Here is a 6,000-nt window from a genome sequence, read left to right as displayed (position 1 = left end):
AAGGTGTTTTGGACAAGATAGTTTTTGAAGAAAGTTATCGTATCGAGTTTGGATTCGAACTTGAGATTGAAATTTTTGATTGAAATAAACAATTTATTAATTTATCTTTCTGTACCTGTTTTGATGATTAATATGAAAATGGGACTCCAAGACTTGTAACAAGTGTTAATTATTAGTATTTTATTAGTGTCAAGAGCTGATTACTATTTGGAATATATAATAATTTCACTTCTCAACAAATTCATGATTATAATAGTTTTATATTAATTACTTATGAACTATACGAGATTTGTAACAAGTATTAAATATTAATATTTTATTAGCGTCAAGCACTGATTGTAATTTAAAAGGATATGCATCTAGGTTCACTTTGAAACAAACTCATTATTATAATGATTGTATATTAACACGCAGTTATGACTTATATATTTACAATTATATTAGTGAACATATATAAACATATTCATGATATTTATGATTTTTAAATAAAAATTATTTATATACGATTTTATTTGTAGTTGAAGTGATTTAACTTTCAGTTAACTGACTTGCTACAGGGATTGAAAGAAAGAAAGTAGGGATTGTTTATAAATTGTAAATTGTAGACCATACTATTATTGAAAACGGATAAGCGTCATAAACAATAAATCATTACACATTTTGTTATTAAAAGCAACGTACATTCTGTTAGATATCGTTTGGCATCATTAATTGAGAATTTCATAATTAATTTTGCAAAATGAATAGCAATTTTATTGATAAACTAAAAAGTTTCCTTGAAAAATATAATTCAATCATTTGTATTGCAATCATTGCTTAGAAAAATTTAAAAATTACTCAAAGAACTTGTTCGTTGACTTTCCATTGACAAAGTGCTAACATTAAAGTAGTTTAAAGCACTAATTTTGAAAACAAACAGATAATTCGTTTATGCCTTATTATTTATACTATTTACTCAATGTTCCCAAATATTAAAACTATTTGAAATATTAAACAAACGAGTAAAAATATGTATTAAGAAAAAGAAGAAGTATGAAAAGCAATTAGAATATTTACGAATGTTTTAATAAAATAAAATGAACAAGAACGATAATATAAATATCCTAAATAAATTCGACAATTCGACAATTTAATCGTAACGTGCGAATATGTTAAAATTCCAATACACCATAGACCGTACGACTGGAATAAAAGTGTGTCAATTTTTATTATGACACCGGCTATTATGAAAACGTGGATGGATGGATGGATATAGAAAGAATTTCTAATTACGCAATGCACGTGACATCAGTGCTCGTTAAGAATTATTCAATTTAAATAATACGACCTAGCCCGTTGATCCATAGAAAGTTTTCATTTTTTTCATTACAATAGTGGTTAATAATCTATTACGATTTATTAAGCCGAAGAGAAAGTTTCGAGATATCGTAATACCAATGATCCATAGTGAATGGCGTAACTAGCAATAATAGTGGGGGGGAGTTCTTGGGGCTTTCACCCTGCCAAATATTCGTAAGATGTTTTTGGTAACGATAGCCTCGACGTAAAAGTCCGCTGATAATTTATTAGATCATTTAATGGAATCGAATGTGTAATGTTTGCGTAATGGTAGCACAGAACGACAATGATAATGATGTTCATTCACATTGGCCTTTCAATAAATAATCTTATCAGCAATCTAATATATCATTGATAATCTGAAGAGATGAATTTATAACAAAAATAACTGGATTGTGAAGCAATAAAAACATTTGGGGAAATTCAAAATACTTTTGTATTATTTTTATTATTTATAACTCGAAGAAATAATGTATGAGAAACAGAAATTGCTAATCGACTTTTCTTTTTTAAACCAAATGCAAACAATTATTATTTTATATGAGAATATATAATTCATGTTTTAAATACATTCGAAATTTAAACATTAATTAAGTTACAATAAATAAAATCGTATATTTATTGACTGACACATCACGATGGTAAAGATGATACTATTCGACATTGCAAATATTCTGCGATAAATTTATCTTTCGTCATAATAGACCAACTTTGTAAAAGTAAAGCTTATTTTTGCATGCAGAAGAAATTTCATAGATGAAAGTTCACAGATCTTAATTTGATAATAATTAATTTCTCTGTTATTTTAGCACGTAATTTGATTATTTACGATTGCTAAAAATTGATTGTACGTATTAACGCAGAGCTTAATTATCGAATAACTACTATAATTTATTATGATAGTATATTTAATATGTATACAATATATTATTAATAATATACGTACAATTTAATTTACTACTACTAAAATTTAATAATGAAAGAATATACAAAACCTATAGATTGAGCATAAAATTACAAAATAATCAAAATATATAAATATAAATACAGACATTATATAATTATAAAAATATAATACAACAAGAGAGGTAGTATTAATTATTTCGCTCTAAGCCAATGTATTAATAGTCGTATAAATAAATTATACGCTTCATTGTCGAGTTAACATGAAATCAAATTAACCAATTTCCCATTTTTAAAAGGGGTAAATATTACAAATAAATTCATTCCTGTCACTCTTACAAATCACAACAGGTCAGTTACCTTTCGATAGGTAAAGTGTTAAAAATGAGGATTGCATGAAATCCAATTTATGCCTTTAAAGAAGTAATGTTACTTTCCCATAAACTTCGGTCACGAACCGGCGATAACAACATAAACCAGTAATAACACAACACACACACACGTCACTGGAAGCGTGCTTTGGCAACAGTGAAATGCCAGAGGACACAGTCCTTATCCGATTGTTAGTCGAAAACGACCATGAAGCGTAAACTATCGCCGGGTCACGGCGTCGAGCACGGGAGCACCGCGGATCCGAAATGTACACCGTCTTCGTGGATGGAAAAAAAGGCCGCACAAGCGAGAATTTCTATTTACCAGAAGAACTTCTCACTGGGAGTGTCGCGTTTCTCAACGGCTGCAAACAGAAGTAGCAGCCGATAATTTAGAAATCATGCTCGTTTGTCCCTGAGTGGTGCCCTTACATGAACGTTGAAAAGGTCGGGATCGATAGGTCAAAAGACTAGTGCCTAACAAAAAAGACTTAATGATAAAAGACATTAACAGTTAGTGGTATTATATGTGAAAGAAGCGTATGGAATTTTTGTTAGCTATTCTATAAATTAATTATTTCACTGCTGACTATAATGAAAAATTGTAATTGAAGAAATATCTATATTGTATATTATTTTGGGGATTCTATGTCATATTTGTATTATTTGCATGATAATATATATTACTGATAATATATTAATATGTATATTAATATACATATATTTGCATTCGGATTATATTATACATGTATATTGTATATTATACGTACTTGGTTATGTTGTTTCAATACTATAAACAGACAGTAGAGCTTTATGCAAAGAATTTGTCAATAATCGTTTTTATATTTTCCATATTGAGGCTATCGAAAAATCTTGGTAATCGAAAATATAATTAACCTTGAAATTACCAAGTTGATTATTTGAGTCATTATTGCGATAAAATGTTGCATTATAGCTTCCTCCTAGAACTGGAAATTAACTCAATGTTTTTATAAATTTATTGCGCTAACAATAACTTTTCCTAATTAAAGAGTGAAATATCTTTTAGTTGTTTAATTAATATAGTCCTCAATGTGTGTACTGCTAATGATATGTTTCATAGAAGCATCGTTACAATTTTAATAATTGTAAAATAAAGAATTTGGAATTCGACTGTATCATTATTAGACTGTGGATCTTTATGCAAAATAAAAATGCTCTATATTAATTCTAAGACGTGCAAACCAAGTACTATCTTATCTCTGTATTAAGTAATTATAATAAAATGTAATTAACATATCAACATTTTTAATTTCCTTGAATTTGTTTATTATTCTATGTTTCACCTATACATTTTTCCCAGAAATGCATAAATTCCGCAGTCCAATCACTTATACGGTTTAAAATAACATAACTCTCACAAAATTAGTTTTTTGTTGACAAATTAAATACATTAGTTTACTAGGTGATGTATAAAACGAATTGGACCTGTCGAAGAAAATTTAACTCTTTGCATTTTGATGACATAACCTTGACATAATAAAACTCCTAATGGTTGTCATAACTTTGAAATCAACGATATTTTTAATAAAATCCGTATCAATATAATCATTTATTAAAATTCATTCAACGTCTTATATTGTAAGGCAATGTTGAAACAATGTTTTTTACTTTATTTAAATGGAAACCAAATTTCATTCCCCTGTTATCAAAATTTATTAGTGTTATCATACAATTATTGTAATTGTACATTATAACAATCATTGTTTTGTTGTATTAAGGGAATTCTTAAGAATGAAGAAGCGTTATCTGACGTAGCTGTCAAAGAAATTTTGAAGTAAAGGGTTAAACAACGTTCTGTTATTTGACATTTTTTTTATTACTTTGTGAAAAAATGTTCTATTTTTTTGTATGTAACCCGAGAAAGGCGAGTACTAAAGGTTAATAAAACACAAATTGAAAGATCGAAATGCATGATCTTGCATTTTACAGACACCAAGAAAATTCGTAAGCATAGAGTTTTGAGCATATGGGAATAAAAATTGCGATTTGGCCATCAAGTACTACTTTTCGGTTCATTGTGCACTGTTCAAATAATTCTCATTCCTGGTAAAATAAATGTACCTATTATGGATCGCTTTTCAAAGAGTACAAGATTATCATCGATTGTATTACAACTTACAATTGTCATTCTTGAATATTTATGTTATATATTGTTTCTAGATAACGTAATGGATTTTAAAATATTTGTCGATTATTTACATAAATATTCATTTAAGAGAAATGGGGCGAACAAAATAGTAAACTATGAGCGTGCGCCTTTCATGGAACACCGTTTTCGTGTCCTGTCTCCGTGTATCATATTGAACGTCCCAAATTTGGAACGGCATTCGAAATGCCCGTTTCAAAATAGGGACATTAAGTACGGAAGATGAATTTCAATTGTTCCATAAGTTGGAACAATGAAAACATTGAAGTACACAATAGTGAACAGTATGCGCTTGCTTAAAAATCCGTATACGGATAAACATTTCTTTTTACAGCTGATTGTTACATAACTGAATTTGCGTGAGTGAAGTTATAAATAAGAATGTTCAAAAATGCGGTTAAAATTTGTAACATCGACTTTCATACGTTCTATCTATTTCTGTTGCATTAATTACTGTTCCAAGTTGGGGTCACAATCGAGCGGTGCTTAATAATAGGTGCACAGTTTTACGTTAGACGCGGCGTTAAAAGCGTTAAATAGCGCCCTGTATGTGGTTCACGGTAGGTCAGCGTGTGCGTGCGCGTGTATGCCCACGCTAATCGAAATTCAACGATTCCAGAGAGCCGTGGTACAACATCGTCGCACGCCGGGCTTTACGCTTCGTAACAATGCCCCAACTTTCTCCGTCACTTTCATTTTCGTTGGTCGGCTGGTCGACTCTCTCGCTTCTCTCTCGCTTGGATTAGGAAATAGTGCGTGCCCCTCCATTTTGCCGGGCCCTCCTTTTTCTCATTCGTATTCCCTCGTTCCGTTCGCCGTCCCTCCACGCCGCCTGCCACTGCCACTGCCGCCAACACCGGCGCTCTTTGTCCCTCTTGCTGGGGGGGCCCTCGCGCCACTTCCGGCCAACTCCCGCGATTTTAGAAAGGGTCTCCCCTACCAGCGCGCCGCCCGTGCCCGTATGAAACCTTTACGCTCTTTGGAGAACACTCTGATCCAAAGCGAGGATCTACGCCAGGGCCGCCTTATGCAATCGCCCGCGTTCGGCGCGACGCACGGTGTTAGATCCAAAATCCTGGCCGAGATACGACTTTCCAAATTTTCCGCCAGATGAAAAATGTCGGTTGTCTACGAACTATCGCAATACACGAGGAACAATGTACCAGTAGTGGTCTTTTTAATTTATGCTTGTAGCACTTA

This window comes from Augochlora pura, chromosome 3 (genome assembly GCF_028453695.1).
Source record: "Augochlora pura isolate Apur16 chromosome 3, APUR_v2.2.1, whole genome shotgun sequence".
Classification (NCBI taxonomy): Eukaryota; Metazoa; Arthropoda; class Insecta; order Hymenoptera; family Halictidae; genus Augochlora; species Augochlora pura.
The sequence above is the reverse complement of the archived record's forward strand: the minus strand, read 5'-3'. Positions refer to the sequence as shown.